Here is a 20,305-nt window from a genome sequence, read left to right as displayed (position 1 = left end):
CAAGGCTCAATTCTTGTGCCACTCCTATTCAACCTGTACATGCTTCCAATGAGCCAAATAATGAGAAAGAACCAGATCGCTTACCACAGCTATGCAGAAGACACACATTTCTACTTATCCCTATCGCCTAACGATTACAGCCCCATTGACTCCCTGTGTCAATGCATTGATGAAGTAAACAATTGGATGTGCCAAAAGTTTCTTCAGTTAATCAAAGACAAAAGAATACATTACAGATATGTTCACTTAATATAAACGCAACAGATCACTCAGATCATTAGGATCACATCAGCTAGAAATACCAAGGGTTCACTCTAAGCATGGCGAGTCTGCTTTTAGCTATTATGCCAGCCGCAGGTGGAACCAGCTTCCAGAAGAGATCAGATGTGCTAATACAGTAGTCACATTCAAATCCAGACTCACATCTGTTTAGCTGTGCATTTACTGTTCGTACTGTATTTTATTTTATTTTTTATTCTAAACTCTTTTAATTATTCTGATTTTTTTAAATTATTTTAATTTACTCTACAAACAGTCACAATGGTAATTCAAAGTGCTGTACATACTGTATTTTATTTTTTATTCTAAACTGTTTAAATTATTCTGATTTCTTTTGATTATTTTAATTTCATGTATGTACAGCACTTTGAATTACCATTGTATATAAAATGTGCTATAAACTTGCCTTGCCTTGCCTTGCTCTCTCCACCGTTGGGCCACCCACCTCTGCTCTACCGCTCCCAGTTTAGCTGTTTGAAGATGAACCAGCGGGCAGTTATCAATAACTACCAGTACTTTGGCTCCCCACAAGTAGTCTTTAAATTTCTCGCACATTGCCCATTTCATAGCCAATAATTCAATCTTGAAGGAACTGTAGTTGGTATCGTTTCGCACAGCTGGGTGGAGACTCCGACTGGCATATGCAATTACCCTCTCTACTCCTTGCTGCCGCTGGTCCAACACTGCCCCCAACCCAGTGTTGCTGGCATCTGTATACAAGATGAATGGCTGGGTGAAGGCCAGGCCAGGATTGAGGCCTGTAACAGCTCCTGCTTCAACCTCTGAAAGGCCACCTCACAGTCTGGGCTCCAGTCTACCGAAGGGGACCCACGGCCACGAGGATGACTTGAACCGGCCAAAAGTTGTTTCAGGGGTTTAGCGATCTTAGAGAAATCCTTAATAAAGTGCAGATAGTATCCCACAAATCCCAAGAAGGACCTCACTTGTCTCACTGTTCTAGGGGAATCCCGGTTTTGCACGGTGGAAAATGAATCGGGGTCCACTGCAACTCCTGCAGCCCCCACCCGATGGCCCAAGAACTTTACTTCCTTACGAAGGAGCTGAAATTTCCATTTTCACAAGATAAAATCATACAAATTCAAACCTAAACCTGCACAGATGCAATAAAAACTATAAAAGTTTTAGTACAATCTAAGCTGTACTCTATATCATTGATTTTAGCATATTTTACAAATGATTATGAGTTGTCATGAGAGTGTGTTGGCTTTATGTGACAAATAGCAATTCACTGTCATGTAACTTGATAAAGTAATGATGATGTGGGTTGGTAGGTGTTGAAAAAAAAAGTGTACAATGTGGTCAGAGCAAACTTGACTTCCTCTGCTTCCTGGTTCAGAGCTGCAGTAAAACTTCATCAACCAGGTATTATTAGATTCAACAGTTTTAAGCAGAAACATGAAGATCCTTCAGCTTTATCTCTGTGAGTTCATTACATGTTATGAATATATTTTAACTTTACCATAAATTGTTTATGTTAAAGGTTCACTGTGATTTTAATCAGGCAACAGACATTATGCATGTTTTTATCTTTTAGATGTATTAATCTGTTGTCAAGCTGCAGTATCAGATCAACTCACGGATTTGGGGTCAAATGTGACCATAAACTGTGATCTTGATGAAAATGAGGTTTATTGGATTTTACTGAAAACACCAGATCCTCCAACAGTGATTCTACGATCAACCTCAAATCCAACATCACCTTTATACTTAAATAAAGCGTTCAGAAAGAAATATTCATTGCAGTTTAGACTAAATCTAGTTATAAATAATGTAACTGCTGATGAATTAGGAGTTTATTACTGTATGAACACAGATGAACCTCTAAAACTCAGCAACAGCACCAGACTGCACTTCACCGGTGAGTTCATTTACTCCTCTGTTGATCAGAATATATTGATGCACAGTGTGAATGTTTAATATTCATTTGTTATTTAGTTTTTTAAAACATTATCACTCTTATTGGTTGCTCCACACATTGATGAATATATTACAGTATTTTACAGATATTCAAGGTTTATAAAACTGCAGTCATTGTGTTCCAGCTGGATACTGACATTAACACACTCTGAACACTTTCATTACAGAATCAACTCAAATAACTGAGTGTCACAATCATACAGCGGTGGAGTTTATTGATCAGAATCGGAAACAATGGCAGATTATTATCATAATTTCTGCTCTGATGAACGGGCTTCTGCTCATTGTGCTAATCGGTGAGATATTACTCTTATCGTTTCAAAAATGATCAAATTAAATATACAGTAGTGCATAAAAAGAAATATAATTCTGCTCTCCAAATCATATATTTTTGTACATATGTTAGTAATGTTCATAATTGTAATAAAAGCCCTTGTCGTGTGAGTGTGAAGGAAGGAGACCGGGGTCAGCTGGCTGAGACTCGTGGGTATTTTATTTAACAACTCAAAGCTCTGGCGCCACATGCGCACGTCGAACACAAATCTCATTCACAGTTTCAAAATACTCGATCAGGTTTGTCTTTCACAAAGACCTCTTCCCATTTCCCACGAGACCTCAGCCCTTCTCTCTCCTCGATCGCTGGTTCCAGTCTGCTTTATACGGTCTCCCCACGCCAATTACTGCAACGAGACACAGGTGTCAGTCATTTTACACTTGACCTACTTACCGCCGCTCGTCTCTCCGCTCTCTCTCTCGTCGCAGACCTCGCTGAACCACGCCTCCCCCGCCACATACCCCCACCGCCCTACTCAGGCCGGGGAGCCATCCGGCCTGCAGCCCCCCCAACCCCCCCCCCCCCCATTCCTAGAGAGGAAGTCAGCCACAGCCATCTGCACCCCCGGCCTGTGGATCACCTTGAACTTAAAAGGCTGTAAAGCTAGATACCAACGGGTGATCCGCGCGTTGGTGTCCTTCATGCGGTGGAGCCACTGCAGGGGTGCGTGGTCCGAACAGAGGGTGAACTCCCACCCCAGGAGGTAATAGCGAAGAATGATGACCGCCCATCTGATGGCCAAACACTCCTTCTCTATGGTACTCTACTTAGTTTCTCCTTTTGAAGGCTTACGATTAATATACAGCACCGGGCGGTCCTCACCCTCCACCTCCTGGGACAGGACAGCGCCCAGCCCCCTGTCCGACGCGTCAGTCTACAAAAGAAAAGGGAGAGAGAAATTAGGAGAGTGCAGGAGCGGACCGCCACACAGAGCAGCCTTAACTTGGGTAAAAGCCTGTTGGTACTGCTCCGTCCACTGGACCGTATCTGGTACCTCCTTTTTAGTGAGGTCTGGTGAGTTCCAAATAGTCAGGAATAAACCTTCTGTAATATCCCGCCAGCCCCAGGAACTGCCTCACCTCCTTTTTGGACTTAGGTCTGGGACAGGTTGCAATTGCTGCTGTCTTGTCAATTTGGGGACGCACCTCCCCATGACCCAAGTGGAAGCCCAGATACCTTACCTCCACCCGCCCAACTGCACACTTCCTTGGGTTGGCCGTTAACCCCGCCCGTCTCAGCGCCCCGAGGACGGCCCTCAAATGCTCCACATGCCGCTGCCAGTCATTACTGTAGATGATGATATCATCCAAGTACGCAGCGGCATATGGAGCATGGGGTCGCAGAATTCTGTCCATGAGCCGCTGAAACGTGGCCGGGGCCCCGAACAACCCGAAAGGAAGTGTCACAAATTGGTGTAACCCGAACGGCATGGTAAAGGCTGTTTTTTCTTTGGACATGGGAGACAAGGGGATCTGCCAATATCCTTTCGTTAAGTCCAGCGTCGAATAAAAACGAGCCGCGCCTAACCGATCAAGCAGCTCGTCAATCCGTGGCATTGGATAAGCGTCGAATTTCGACAATGCATTCACCCTGCGATAGTCCACAAAAAACCGTACCGAGCCGTCCGTTTTAGGAACTAAAACTATCGGGCTTGCCCAGTCACTGTGGGTCTCCTCAATTACTCCCATCTCCAGCATTGCCTCTAATTCCGTCTGAACTACTTTTTTTTTGTGTTCAGGCAATCTGTATGGCCGGCCGCGAACCACCACTCCCGGCTCTGTCTCAATATGATGCTGGATCAGATTAGTACGACCAGGCAGGGGTGAAAACACATCTGCAAATTCTTTTTGTAACCTTGTGATGTCAGCGAGCTGTGAGGGCGAGAGGTGATCTCCCCCTGGGGCCAGGGCGAGAGATTTCCCTTTGATGATCGCTTCTGGCCCTAGATCCTCCGCTCCACTCACTGCCATCGCAAGCAACACTGACTCCTCCTCACTCCATTTTTTTAGGAGGTTGAGGTGGTAAATTTGCCGTGAATCACCCCTGTCTGTCCGTACAACCTCATAATTGAGATCCCCTATCCGCTGTGTGACCTCAAAGGGTCCTTGCCACTTCGCTAACAATTTAGAGCTGGAGGTTGGTAGTAAAATGAGCACTTTATCTCCCGGTGCGAACTCTCGAAGCTTAGTTCCCCTGTTATACAGCCGGCTTTGTCTGTCCTGAGCCTGAAGCAAATTCTCCATAGAGAGCCGCCCCAGTGTATGGAGTTTTGCTCTCAGGTCCATGACATACTTAATTTCATTTTTGCTATCTGAGCGTCCGTCCTCCCAAGTTTCCTTTAGGACGTCTAACATCCCACGGGGCTGACGTCCAAAAAGAAGCTCGAAGGGTGAAAACCCCGTGGAGGTTTGCGGGACCTCTCGCACGGCGAATAAGAGGGGTTCTAGCCACCTGTCCCAATTTTTCGAGTCTTCTTGTACGAATTTACGAATCATTGTTTTCAACTTGCGATTAAATCGTTCGACCAGTCCGTCCGTTTGTGGGTGATAGACACTGGTACGCACCGATTTAATGCCCCATTATTCATATAATTCGCTTAACGTGCGTGACATAAACGCCTTGATCCGTGAGAATCTCTTTCGGGATTCCCACGCGGGAGATTAAACGAAACAGGGCGTCTGCCACACTCTTAGCTGATATAGTGCGCAGCGCCACTGCTTCGGGATATCGCGTTGCGTAATCTACTATAACTAACGCAAAGTGATGTCCCTGTGCCGATCGTTCTAATGGCCCGATGAGGTCCATACCAATTCTGTCGAAGGGGACCTGCACAAGAGGTAGAGGGCGCAATGGCGCTTTTGGGGCGGCCGGTGGATTTACCAACTGACATTCCCGACACGACGCGCACCACCTGCGCACGTTCTCGTGAATGCCCGGCCAGAAGAATCGGGTCATTAAACGATTTAATGTCGCTGTCATCCCTAGATGCCCCGCCACCGGATTACAATGTGCTGTCTGGAAAAGCATGTCCTGATGGCCCCTGGTACTAACAATTGGGTTATATCTTCTTTTGTCTGAGTGTCATGGGTCACCCGATACAACCTGTCTTTAATAACGGCAAAATAAGGATAGGAGAGCGCGCGGTCAGGTTGGAGGATCTGCCCATCGATGTAACGGACCTGTTCAAACGCATGTTTGAGCGTCTCATCTTGGGACTGTTCCAGGGGAAAGTCATCGCGACTGGAGAGGTTTAACCTCGCCAAGCCGCTCGGTTCCTCTGAAACAGTTCCGCTGGGTCCAGGAACAGCCTCTCCAACCTGAGTGCTCGCCCCCCTTCCCCGCCTTTTCTTTTTCCCAGAGGCATCCGTTGTTAAACATCCCAACAATTGTTTAAAAGCTGGCCTATTCGATCCCAAAATTAACGGATGCCGGAGGTGCGGGCTAACTGCGACCTCCACACAATGATTTTGTCCCCTGAATTGAATAGTGATGACTTTTAAGGGGTACACCACTATATCCCCGTGCACACACCTCACCTTAACCATGCGGCCTGTATCCAATGCCCCGGACTGTATCAGGCTTTGATGGATGGAGGTCTGGTTACAACCTGAATCCACAAAGGCCTGATAGGTACCCCCCTTAATACTCACAGGTATCTGGTATAACCCGGCTTGATCGGGGTGGCCTGCGGAACGTCAGGGATCCGGACCAGTGTCCCAACCTCCATGACCGGGAAGCGGTCCACGAAATGGCCCGGATCCCCGCAACGCCAACAGGCCGGCCCAGGCTTCCCCGCCGCTCTAGTGGCAGGAAGCGGGTCAAGGAATTGGCGTGGGGAGAGCGCAGGAACCGCGTCGAGCCCTTCAGGGTGTCCCGGCCCCCCTCCCCTGACAGATCATCGCGACCCGCCTGGGCCCTCGGCTCCAGCCTTCCAGCGGGGAGGTGCCCTCGGAGGTCCATTGGAGCGGGTCCTGGGGAAAGGAACGGGTTTAGGGGAATGGAGAGAGAGAGAGACAGGGGGAGAGAGAGAGACAGATGGCAGGGGTTCGCCGACCCCGGAGCACGCTGCCAGTTGATCCTCCGCCATTTGGATGGCCAGATCCAGCGACGCCAGCCGGTGGCACTGGACCCACTGGGCAGTCCTCTTCGGCAACCTGGAGACGAACTGTTCCAGCACCACCTGGTCGTTGATGGCCTCGGCGTCGCTTCCTCCGGCCAACAGCCATTTGCGGCACGAGTCCCGGAGCTGCTGCGCCAAGACAAAGTGTCGGCCTGCTTCCGCCAGTTCCAGCAAACGGAAGCGTTGACGATTTTGCTCAGGGTTGAGGCCGACCCTTTGGAGAATGGCTCGTTTTAAATTGGCATATACCAGGAGGTTCTGCACGGGCAGTTGTTGAGCAGCCTTCTGGGCTTCCCCCGACAGCAGCGGAATGAGCCGAACCAGCCAGCTAGTTGAAGGCCACTCACATGCCTCGGCCGTTTTCTCGAACAGGTCCAAGAAGGCCTCGGGATCACGCCTCCCCCGCCACAATAATCTTACATTATTTTTCTATGTACTGCTTCTGTTGTTCAGATTATTCATATTTATTACCAATTCATATTATCAACTGTATATGTGTAAATACTGCTACAAATGCACTGCTGGTTAGACGCTGACTGTATTTCGTTGCCTTGTAACATGTGCAATGACAATAAAGTTGAATCTAATCTAAATAGGCAGTTTAGCCAACTTTTGACTATTTTGGATTTTTGTGTGTGTGTGTCTACATATATTTTTACAATTTAAGAAATAATAATATAACTGTTTGTGAATATTGAATCTGAATTTACTGTTTCTTTCTTAGTTTTTGCTGCTGGAAAAACAGAAAAGTTGGACAAACACATTCATACTGATCTGCAGACACAAGTTATATATCAGCTTCAAGACCCAAAGCAGCTGTAACGTAAGTTCATTAACGTATATTTATTGCTAAATGTCATTACTCTAAGTTTTAATTAGTGATTTTAATTTTAATTAATTATAATAAAATATTATTTTTTGTGATCCCAAAAAAATATTGTTGCTTTTTGTCTGTATTCATCTATATCAACTGCAGATCAGTGCTATACTTTTTCCCTTGTTGCTCTTTCAGTTCACCAAAGTGGAAAATATTCATCAAGCAAACAGTATCTGTCTTTGACTATATAACATTTTCTTAAAATAGCATGTGCTTAATTCAAGAATATAATATTTTATGGTGTAATATATGTGCACATAAATCTTTGCTACAAAAACTATTATATTAAATGTAATCTATAAACAGTCTATCTGTTATAAAGCTTTAGTTAATATAGTCATATCAATGTGATATTCTTTATCTTTTTAATTCAGGATTTGCATGTGTCGCACCTACCAATAAATTAACTGGAAAAAAAAGGTCTAAAGTGTTTTTTTTAAGGCATGATTCACACCTTTGTTATTATTGTTGATGTTCTATGGGTAAGTTGTCTGCGAACCTGCTAGAATGATCTGATTACTTAAGCTGTGGTGAAATAAATATTATCCAAAATTTTACACAATGAAGTTTGTCAAGTTAAAAACAATTTAATGTCAAGTGACAAGAACTTTTTAATACGTCATCAGGGATAATAGTACAGTGACCAGTGACACATTCATGACTATGTATTCATTTACATTCCATTTTGTTTTACCGTTACATTTAGCAGGTTGTGTTCCTGTAGTGGAAGCAGATCTTGTCATCCAAACCTATGACATGAATAAACCCTGATGATGCTGTTGATCTTATTAATAGCTGATCTTAATAATTCAGCACAAATCCACCGTGCAACTACACAGGCAACACAGTGGTTAAACTCAACTGAAGTGTTAAAGCAAAACCAGAAATATGTTCCACTGGTTTGGTCACTTGACTAAAACGAATGACAAACAGAGTCTCTCACCTTTGTATAGAGTGGAGGTTTAACCTTAAACCGAGTGCCAGTACTTTCATACATTTATGTGTCTCAGTTCTTACAGTCGTCATAAACTCAAATGGAAACAGCGGAATTGCAGTATGTCTGCTTTGTCTACTGTATATCTACAAATGTATGGTCAGATAACTTAACAAGTGTTTGAATGCATGAAAGTTTCACGCAATGTTATATTGGTTTGAATGTCCAGACAATAAACTGCAACTGTCAAACCTGTTGTTCAATATTCACCTCTGATCTTCATTGAGTGTAGTGTTACTATAAACAGGGTGCGAACTACGGGGGAGCTAGGGGTAGATCGGCTCCTCTTAATAAGACATGGGCTCCCTAAAAACATGATTCGTGACATTTTGAGGGTCTAAAAAAATATTGACAATGTTTTATTTTGACGTGCAATTTATGTGTAATTTATGAGTATTATGTGTAAAATAGCAAAAATATCATTCATTCATGCATGGCATGTGCATGCATGACGGCCTAATTAAACCTAATTCACTTTAACTATACATGCCATTCTTGTCATGAGCATCAAGGTATGGTGGCGCTGCGGTGCAAATTCCAATCATGTTAAGTAGGCCACATTTTAACTCCAAGATTCATAGACAAAATATAAACATTGGAGGCCATTGATCTGCGCGAAGTCCTTGAAATCCATTCTGTGTGGAGGTAAGGCATGTTATTCCCAATTATGTGTTGTGGCTGGGTTGTTATACGTCTGCGTGACTCTCGATGTCCTAGGCCTAATAGGACGGAGGAATTATGGTATTCTTATGTAGCCTGATGAGTAATTTAACCCTTGTTCAAGTGAACTCAAAGACAGCCTATGTAGCTATAGACTATTTGTGGATGGCTGTTTGCTGTTTGACTTATCAATTTGTGTCGATAAAGTATAATAGGGTGAATCCTGTATACTGATTGCATAGTGCATACACTTGTAGCACTTATGTTTGTTTGGAAGTCCTTGAAATTAATGGGTTTCAAAGCGCAGCGCCGCGCATTCCGCCGTATAGTGCGTATCTATACAACTAATGTTATTTCTCGTGCCATTTATACGCTAAAACTAGTTTTTGCATGCATATGCTACGTAGTTTTCGCGTGCATATGATATGCACTTTATGGCGTGTAATACGCACGCACTCCCCACCCAATATACCCAAGGGGCTTTCAGTGCGTAGCATATGCACGCTAAAACCATTTTTGGCATATAATTGGCACGATAAATAACATTTGTGGTATAGATACGCACTTTCATGAGATTTTGTTGCAGAGGTGCTTCAGTCCTCGACACGCGCAAGTGCACGAACACTTGCAACAAAAAAAAAAGTATTCAGTGACATGCATTTTATTTTTGGCAAAATTTGCAGCTTCAGTATTTGTAGATTATTTGTTTCATGTTTTGATGTGTAGTGATGTTTGTGATATGTAATATGTGATATGTGATATATCTGCTTCTCTATGATATATATGTATGTGCCGTCGTGAGTATTATGTCATTGAATCACGGTAGGTAAATTGTTTGTGCGCTAAATAAACTTTTATGCTTTCTAAATTGAGAGTTTAATAGATGTTTGTGTTTTAAAGAAGCCGTATGTAAGATTGTGGCCAAAACTGGTACTGCAATCACTTTCATATTGCTGTAGAGCAGTTTATCCCCTTCCCCTCCTCCCTAACTCGCCAGATAGGCTACTAATATAAGCTTCCAATGGCAAGTGACGAGACCTACACAGTACGTTTTTTTTCTGTTAATTATGTTTATGCTTCAAATGAGAGATGTTTTGCAAAGTAATTATATATCGCAAAAATTTACTAATGGCGATTAGCCAAATATAATCGTAAAGATGTACGTTCGTATGTGACAGTACATTGTTTGAACAGTAGCTGTTAGTCTAACTTGTAATGGTAGGTATCTGTCATTAACGTAAGTACAAGCACAAGCCTCTGTCACTGTGTGTAACCGATATCAAAGATACAGCTATTCATACAGGTCAACTTGCAGCATGTGTAGTCCACAATATACGCGAAGAACGAGGTAACGTTAGGCTACTGCCTCAATTACATTTCACATTGCCATAATGGGCGTGCCAATGTTGTTTTCCTCAGTCTCAGCATAATGACAGAGAAACAGGCTGTGATAATGCATTGCTAATGTTAGCAATGACGACTCGCCATTTTTATTAACCAAACAGTTCCTTACCGTTTCAAGTCGATGACCCACCTACTCCATATGAGCTAACGTAATGTTACTTTGCACGAACATGCATAACTTTGTTCGACTGTCATGAATATTTGAAATGTCCATTTACCATCCATCAAGTAAAAGTTAGCCAAACATAGATATGGCGTTATTTTTTAGTCAAAATATATGAGTGTGTAAGACATGCTCACGAGCACATTGTGTTATTTCACACGCGCAAAAATGAGCCTTCAGCTTGCATGATAAAAGTACTCGCGCACAAAGTCAACAACCGAGAGGTGTACAGGTAGCTGTGAGCGAGCGCCTGGCATACTCTCATAGGTTAACTCTGCTTGTACAGTGGAATCCTGCTCGCGCGCATCGGGCTTCTGCTCGCGGAGTGCTGTTTTGCTCGCGCAGTGGATTTCTGCTCGCTCAGCTGATTTCTGCTCCCTCGAGTCTACATGACTTTTGACAATTTGGGGGCGGAAACCAATGAGGGCACTGACCCTCTTATGATTGGTCACTTTCATCGTAATCACAACCACAGGGACATCCTTGTACCTTGATTGACAGCTCTCATTACAGGAACCACATGCTGCGTACCAATTCGCCTACTTATACTACGCCCTAAAAGTATGTACTCTTTTTGTGAAGAAAAAGTACATACTTTTGAGTGTGTAGCAAAAGAGTAGGCAAGCTTTGGGACATACTACTTCGTCATCGTTAACGGACAGCTCTGCCGCGTACATCACAGTAAACTGCCCTGTCAATCATCTCGTCACAGTTAAAATCCTCCATTCAATCTAATATAATTTCTTACCGTTTCGGAGAGAAATGTAGTAGTTCGTTCATCTGCCAGTCGTGGGTCTTTCATGCGGAGACTCTCACTCTCCTCATGTGTTTGCAATTTGAATGTAATGATGCATTTAAAATTTAATGGCTAAACGTATCTTTACAAAAGTTCACAATGCTGCTGTAGATGCAATATAACGTAGCCAACATTGAATAAATAAATTTTCGTCAAGTTAGATACTGATAATTAATCACTTAAAGCCCTTTATCTAAACCTCTCTACACAACCGCCGGACTCGCACGTCCTCCATGTCTGTAGTTTTTTAACACTTTTCACTCGTGTTTGTAGTTCTAACCGAATCCTCGTCCAACGCGCGATGGGTTGTGGGCAATATCAGCCATTAGAATGTGCATCGATCAGCACTTCGGATTCTGACCGGATATAGTAGACCATCTGGGTCTCTTTGGAACACTCATTTCAACATACTACGATTTGGGACGCAGTTCTATTTTCGAATACTATTTAGGACGGATAGTATGCAAATTGGGACGCAGCAACGGAGTTGGGTTAAGTTACCACCGAAGAAGAGTGAAGTGATGTCCCTGATGTTGTGATTACGATGAAAGTGACCAATCATAAGAGGGTCAGTGCCCTCCTTGGTTTTCCGCCCCCAAATTGTCAAAAGTCTTGTAGACTCGAGGGAGCAGAAATCAGCTGAGCGAGCAGAAATCCACTGCACGAGCAAAACAGCACTCCGCGAGCAGAAGCCCGATGCGCGCGAGCAGGATTCCACTGTACAAGCAGAGTTAACCTATGAGAGTATGCCAGGCGCTCGCTCGCAGCTACGTGTACTCCTCTCGGTTGTTGAATTTGTGCGTGAGTACTTTTATCATGCCAGCTGAAGGTTCATTTTAGCGTGTGTGATATAACGTGCATAATTGCATACGTGCACAAAATAATAATGTGCTCGTGAGCATGTCTTACACGCTCATAACTTTTGACTAAAAAATAACGCCATACATAGATGAATCTTACTTGTCCAGGAGAAAATTAGCAACGTTGGCGTCTGTCTTCAAATTCTTCTCCGTTTTCAGCCGTCTCCATCTTTCAAAGGCATCTCCTATACAGATCCTTGTTTTATTTCGGACTTTGTCACAAAGTATTTCGGATTCATAACGAGTTTATTTTGGTTTCACAACGTTTGACATTTTTTTAATCTGATTCCGACACGTTTGTAGCTGCAGCTGTGGTAAGAGCTGGCAACCCATATACCGCAACACTACTGACTTTGTGATTGGTAGACAGTGTTGGGAGTAACGCGTTAGAAAAGTAATGCATTACAGTAACATATTACGTTTTGCTGTAACGCAGTAGTGTAAGGCATTACTAATCAATTTTCAGTAATATTTTACTCGGTACATGTTCGGTAAGGCTTGCGTTACAACAGACTTTTAGTTTTGATTGTAAAACAAATTAACAAAACAAAAAACAGCAAGACCGCCAGACATTAACGAATGAAAGATGCAAGTAGGCTAAATTACCTGTTCGTGGTCAGTCAATAGCCGCGTGTGGTGTCCAAGTCTGTAATCAAAGACTAAATGGCAGCGTCTGATATATTTGTATAGCGATTTATTTTTTACAGGAGTGCCGTGAGGTATGATTTCGGCCTCTGTGCTCACGCTGGCCAGAGGAAAAGCGGCTAATGGTGAAGATGGCATGAAGAAGACTACATTCTCGAGATGGACATATGCGCATTAGGCTATTCGTTCTGTGTTTTCTTTCTAAACAGTTAGGCTATGTTTATGTGGTATTTTTCATGTTTTCATCACGCAATCATGTTTTTGATGCGGTGGTGACGCGTTCATGTAAGGGCGGCGGCGCTGCCGATGAAGCACCTAAAAGCTGTCACAAAGAACCGGCAAAAGCAATGATTATGAATATGTCAAATGTAGCAAGGAGACATGTTGATTGTTTATTAATAAAGTCCAGATGAAGTTGACGATGCTGACTCGCGATCTTCGCAGTAGGCTAGTGAATGCACCAGAGAGAAATGCACATTTCATTTCATAAGCAGAGAGCAGTCTGTTTTCTTTCGTTTTGAATTGTTCTGTTTACAAGTAGACTGTTACGAATTTGCGTGGAAGCAAAGGCAGTAGGCGGATCTAAATGCAGCAGTAGACTTTAATTACAGATTCAGAACAGATAAGATACTCGTGGTACGCACATTAAAACATACATTCAATAACTGACCACGAACAAAAGAGCAGACAGGATTTAAATACACAGACGGGATGAGGGAACAAGACACAGCTGGGGCAAATCAGAACACCGAGCGGGACCATACAACCTAACAAGACAACACACCTGAAACAAGGGACCTAATAATGACATGACTAGGATAACAGACTACAATTAACAAGGCACAAACTGAATAAAAGACCAAAGACAGAGAAACCACAAACCAGAAACATGACAAAATGAATAAACACCGTAACATTATCCCCCCTTTCCATAAGGCGCGACCCCGCGCCGAATGAACATCAAATAGGGGCGGGAGGGTGGGTGCCCTGGAGGCTGACGAGGGCGTGGCTTGCCCGGAACAGGAAGCCTCCAGGGCGGAGCAGGACGTGACGGCGGCCAGGGCGGAGCAGGATGAGGCGAAGGCCAGGGCGGAGCAGGACGAGGCGAAGGCCAGGGCGGAGCATGGCATGGCAAAGGCCAGGGTGGAGCATGGCGTGGCAAAGGCCAGGGCGGAGCACGATGAGATGGTGGCCAGGTCGGAGCAGACTCAGACAAGGATGAGGACCATGTCGACGTCGTCTCCATGGCCCTCACGGAGTACCTTCTGCCCCCCCCAAAAAAATACTTGGGGAAATCCTCGGGAGGAACCTCCAGGTGGTAGATGGGTTCCGGGCAGGCCTCCCGGAGCTTGAAGGGCGCAGGCAGGACGAGGCGCAGAGGCGGGGCCGGCAGGGCGAGGAGTCTGGGAACGCCCTCCGTAGCCTGGCGAAGCAAACGAGTCCTCCTCCTCCTTCTGCGACGACGCTTCACTGGGCTTGATTCAATACTGGACGTACTTGACTCAGTAGACTCGGCAGACTCAGTAGACTCGGCAGACTCACTTGACTCGGCAGACTCACTTGACTCGGCAGACTCACTTGACTCGGTAGACTCACTTGACTCGGTAGACTCACTTGACTCGGTAGACTCACTTGACTCGGTAGACTCACTTGACTCGGTAGACTCACTTGACTCGGTAGACTCGCTAGACTCGCTAGACTCGGTAGACTCGGTAGACTCGCTAGACTCGGTAGACTCGCTAGACTCGGTAGACTCGCTAGACTCGGTAGACTCGGTAGACTCACTTGACTTGGCACTTGATTCACTTGACTTGGCACTTGATTCACTTGACTTGGCACTTGATTCACTTGACTTGGCACTTGATTCACTTGACTTGGCACTTGATTCACTTGACTTGGCACTTGATTCACTTGACTTGGCACTTGATTCACTTGACTTGGCACTTGATGCACTTGATTCACTTGACTTGGCACTTGATTCACTTGACTTGGCACTTGATTCACTTGACTTGGCACTTGATTCACTTGACTTGGCACTTGATTCACTTGACTTGGCACTTGATTCACTTGACTTGGCACTTGATTCACTTGACTTGGCACTTGACTCACTTGACTCGGAACTTGACTCACTTGACTCGGAACTTGACTCGGAATTTGACTCACTTGACTCGGAACTTGACTCACTTGACTCGGAACTTGACTCACTTGACTCGGCGGCACTTGACTCGGCGGCAATTGACTCGCTTGACTCGGAAAGCGCGGTCTCACTTGACTCGGCGGCACTTGACTCACTTGACTCGGGTTCGTCGAGGCTGAAGCGACGTGCAGGTTCGGAAGACAGAAGCTCAGCCTCAGGCATGTCGATCTCGGCAGGAAGAAGCTCAGGCATGTCGGTCTCGGCAGGAAGAAGCTCAGGCATGTCGTGGAAAGCGGGCTCGACTCGGTTCACGTGAAGCGCAGGCTCGTGGAGCGTGGTCTCGGCTGAGCAGCTGAAGTGAAGCGCGGGCGCGACCGGGCTCTCGCAGCTTCTCCTCCACGCCCACAGTAAACGGGGAACCGCTCCACAACAGGGCCAGGTCAACGTACCATTCTAAAGATCCGTGAGGACCAGGTTCGGGCATCAGAGACCGGAGTGGTTCCGATAATCCTCCGCGGAAGAAGATCTTCAAGCCGTGTGTGTTTATTTGCGCGAGATATGCCAGCTCGAGGAATTCTGCGACATAATCCTCGATGGCGCGATTCTCCTGGCGAAGACGGAGGATCTGGACATCAGGACTCCAGGTAGGCATGGCTGCTAGATCCTAGGGGGTCAGTTATTCTGTTACGAATTTGCGTGGAAGCAAAGGCAGTAGGCGGATCTAAATGCGGCAGTAGGCGGATCTAAATGCAGCAGTAGACTTTAATTACAGATTCAGAACAGACAAGATACTCGTGGTACGCACATTAAAACATACATTCAATAACTGACCACGAACAAAAGAGCAGACAGGATTTAAATACACAGACGGGATGAGGGAACAAGACACAGCTGGGGCAAATCAGAACACCGAGCGGGACCATACAACCTAACAAGACAACACACCTGAAACAAGGGACCTAATAATGACATGACTAGGATAACAGACTACAATTAACAAGGCACAAACTGAATAAAAGACCAAAGACAGAGAAACCACAAACCAGAAACATGACAAAATGAATAAAGACCGTAACATAGACATTTCAATATAGATATATTTTTCAGGTCCGTACAATTAATACAAAACGAAATTCACTTTAAAGAAATGCTTCGTGTCTTCTGTATAAGGTGTCTGTGAAAGTTTTAAAGCAGTCTTTTAGTGCCGCTTCAGAGCGGTCGCGTCCGTAACGGGGAACTGTCACGTCTGTAACATTGTTTTTTCCTCATAAATGCGAACACGAAAAATAAAATAAAATGAATATTTTATGTTCTGTGGAGAGCCAACCCTTCTTCATTAGATTTGCGCAGTGTAATTCACAGAATTACAACAACAAAAAATCGTTGCATCCTAAAAGTTAAAGATTTTTTTTTGTCACACATGACTGTCGATTTCCCTAATATTAAATATAAAACGCATGTGTAGACTGATATTTTTCTAATGTCTGGACTCCTTTCTGGGAGGAGCCTATGGATAAACAGACGTTTCAATATTTTGGTATTAATGCATTTTCTGAGAATTTATATAATTATATAAGTTTTGACTGCAAGTCTGCAAATGTCATGTCCATAACGCTGGAATTCCCAAATTTACAGTGTTGACCCGTCTTTTTCATAACCTCGGCGATTCACTCTGGCATGCTGGATATCAGCTTCTGGGACAAATCCTGACTTATGAAGATCCATTCTTACCTTAGTGCTCGGAGTTGATCACAATCTGTGGGATTCTGCTTGTCCACTCGCCTTTTGAGGACTGAAGAACCGGAGAGTTTCCTGGCCATAAATCCAAAATTTTCTCCGAGCCACATCATCATCACTCTTGCCTTGTGACATTGTGCTCCATCATGCTGGAAAATACATGAATCACCACAAAATTTATCCTGGATCATTGGGAAAAGTTGCTGTGAAAGAGCCCACTCCCTCGGATAAAAAAAAGAAGAAAAGCATGGATGGTCTTCACTCAGGACGCTTCACTGTTGGCATGACACAAAACTCATGAAGCGTTCACTTTTTCTTCTCAGGATAATCGATTTTTCAGATGTCTCAAACACTGGGAAGAGGACTTCATCAGAGAAAATAACTTCTTCTGCTGTCCAATCCTTGAACTTCCTGCAGAATTTCAGTCTGTCCTTGATATTTTTCTTGGAGAGAAGTGCGTTTTTGCTGCCCTTCTCGAAACAAGGCTGTTGTCGTAAAGTCTTGGACTCACTGTGTGCAGGTGCTCTCTCTCTCTCTCTCTCTCTCTCTCTCTCTCTCTCTCACACACACACACACACACACACACACACACACACACACACACACACACACAATCTGTGAAGAGACCTTGATGATCTGGTAAATGGTTCTTTCACGTGCAATATTCTTTGTTTGGTGTAGTGGGACAATGGGGTTCTTGAATCTGCTTTTCCAGATTCACTGGCTCTTCTATGTGCAGACTTAGGCATGTCTCGGGTCAAATATGTCTTAGATTGGTACAAAACCTTACGACTCCGTGCGTATAAAGTTTGCTGACAATTTGCTAATTGCTTTACTATTAAAACTTTGGCACGAGAGCTCAACTTCTGACCGTTCACGCTGCCATCTTGCCGAATCACTTATTAGAAATATGCCATAGTCATACGCAGGGACAGTCTGGAGAAGTCTTGTGTTTGTGTATCATTGCTTACTCTGCTGGCCTCTGAATGTCATTCATGATACGCCACTCTGAACTTTTCCACAGAAAAAAGGGGGAAAAGCAATTTGTGTTCTTTATTATTTTATAGGCTTATATTTTTTCTTTTATTACCAATCACATAACTAATTTCTTCTCAAATCAATGTATGTCCATATATTTCATGTGATAAGTGGCCGTGTAACAAGTGGAATGAACATCATCAGGAACATAGTCTACATGAAGAAACAACAACAATCATTATATCAAACTGTTCAAACCTCACTCACTGACTGCACTGCCATTCTTTTTCTGTTTGAGGTTAAAAAATGCTGATACGTCTAAAGCAAATGTGAACTCTGCTAAAAGGTTAAACCACCTAGAAAAACATGAGATCTTATGAGTCATTTATTATCAAGTGACCAACTCAGAGGAACGTACTCGGTTACTAACGTAACCTCGGTTCTCTCTAGAAGAGGGAACGAGTACTGCGTAATATATCTTACACTAGGGGAAAACCTCTTTTCCACGAGATATTTAAGCCAAAAATTATCCTTAATTTTGAATTAATGTAAAACGCGTTACAGCAGCAATGCAGACATACTGCAGCAGCCTATCGAGGCCCCTTGTGACGTCAGATCCAATGGGGGTGCTTCGCGCCCACTGCATCACGTCCTGCCGAAATGGGCGTGGTCTGGGCCTATAAATACAGCTCGATGGATGATACAATCTGGTTTTCATCGCTGAAGCGAACCAGCGTGTTGCAGGCACGGCAAAGATACGCAGTACTCATTCCCTCTTCTAGAGAGAACCGAGGTTACGTTAGTAACCGAGTACGTTCTCTTACGAGAGGTTCTCTCATACTGCGTAATATCTTACGAGAGGGGAACACTATGCAAAACGCCGTGCGTGCTGGGATCCACACCAAAGTCCCAAGGGCAGGTGCCCGGGGCACATATAGTGCATAATCAACAGGGACTCACAGAGAGTCTGAGAAGAGAGGCTAAAAGCGTCATTCTCCACAAGTAGCATCCTGAAGGAGCTAACTACATCAACAGTGTTCCACACAGTCAGGGTGAAAATATATTCGGCCTGATCTGAGTAACAGTATGGGTCTTATTAAATGCCCCTGTAGTTTTATCGATCAGCGAGCGATGCTCAAGCGGTTCCAGTATTCTGCACCAAAGCAATGGGGCAGACAGTACTGATTTTTAGACCGACAAAAGTTTAGCCTCTAGGTTATAAAACCTTATAAATGTAGACGGCGAGGCCCAGCCAGCCGCCATACATATTTCCTGCTAGGTAATCCCGCTAGACCATGCCCACGACGAGGCCATGCCTCTAGTGGAGTGCGCTCTGACACCCAAAGGACACTGCAGGCCCTTGGAAATCAAGTCAAGTCAAGTCAAGTCAAATATATTTATATAGCGCTTTTCACAATACAGATTGTATCAAAGCTGCTTCACAGTATCAATCAAAACAACTTAACAATGTTTGTTTATTACTGGAAAAAAAGACATCCTAGTTTGGTAGAGCTGATCAATGGTATGATTGGTTAATTAATTTGAATATCCCCAACTGAGCAAGCCAAAGGCAACAGTGGCAAGGAGCCCAAAAAACTCCATCCAGTGACCTCGTGTCCTAACACCCCATCAAATGACCCAATGGAGAAAAAAAACCTTGGGAGAACCCAGGCTCAGTCGGGGGCCAGTTCTCCTCTGGCGTTTATGAACTAGAGGCCGAATTTACAGTAACTGTAAGATAAAAAATTTATATGAATGCCTGGCTAAATAGATGCGTCTTCAGTCTAGTTTTAAACTGGGAGAGAGAGTCTGAGCTACGAACAATATCAGGAAGGCTATTCCAGAGCTTCGGAGCTAAATGTGAAAATGCTCTGCCTCCTTTGGTGGATCTGGATATCCTAGGAATGACCAGAAGCCTCGAATCTAGTGATCTTAAAGAGCGCGATGGATTGTAAGGCGATAGAAGATCCGTTAAATAGACTGGAGCTAAACCATTTAGAGCTTTATATGTCAAAAGCAATACCTTGTATTTAATACGGAACTTTATAGGTAACCAATGAAGTGATGATAAAATCGGTGATATGATCATATTTTCTTGATCTAGTAAGAACTCTAGCGGCTGCATTTTGGACTAACTGTAGCTTGTTTATTGAAGATGCAGGACAACCAGCTAATAAAGCATTACAGTAATCTAGTCTCGAGGTCATGAATGCATGAACTAACTTTTCTGCATCAGAGACTGATAGCATATTACGTAGCTTAGCAATGTTTCTAAGGTGGAAAAAGGCTATTTTTGTAACATATGAAATATGCTTTTCAAAAGACAGGTTGCGGTCTAGTATAACACCCAGGTCTTTTACTGTAGCGGATAAAGTAACAGGGC

At 44.1% G+C, this 20,305-nt stretch overlaps 1 protein-coding gene across 4 annotated transcripts in view; it reads right to left on the bottom strand.

Moving 5' to 3' along the window:
• Nucleotides 1–20,305, bottom strand: part of LOC143736164 (CD276 antigen homolog) — a 686,062-nt gene that overhangs the window by 622,339 nt on the left and 43,418 nt on the right. The gene's annotated exons all lie outside the window — the stretch shown is intronic.

This window comes from Siphateles boraxobius, unplaced genomic scaffold (genome assembly GCF_051911475.1).
Source record: "Siphateles boraxobius isolate OS27281-9 unplaced genomic scaffold, OSU_SipBor_1 13, whole genome shotgun sequence".
NCBI classification, from domain to species: domain Eukaryota; kingdom Metazoa; phylum Chordata; class Actinopteri; order Cypriniformes; family Leuciscidae; genus Siphateles; species Siphateles boraxobius.
The sequence above is the reverse complement of the archived record's forward strand: the minus strand, read 5'-3'. Positions and strand labels throughout refer to the sequence as shown.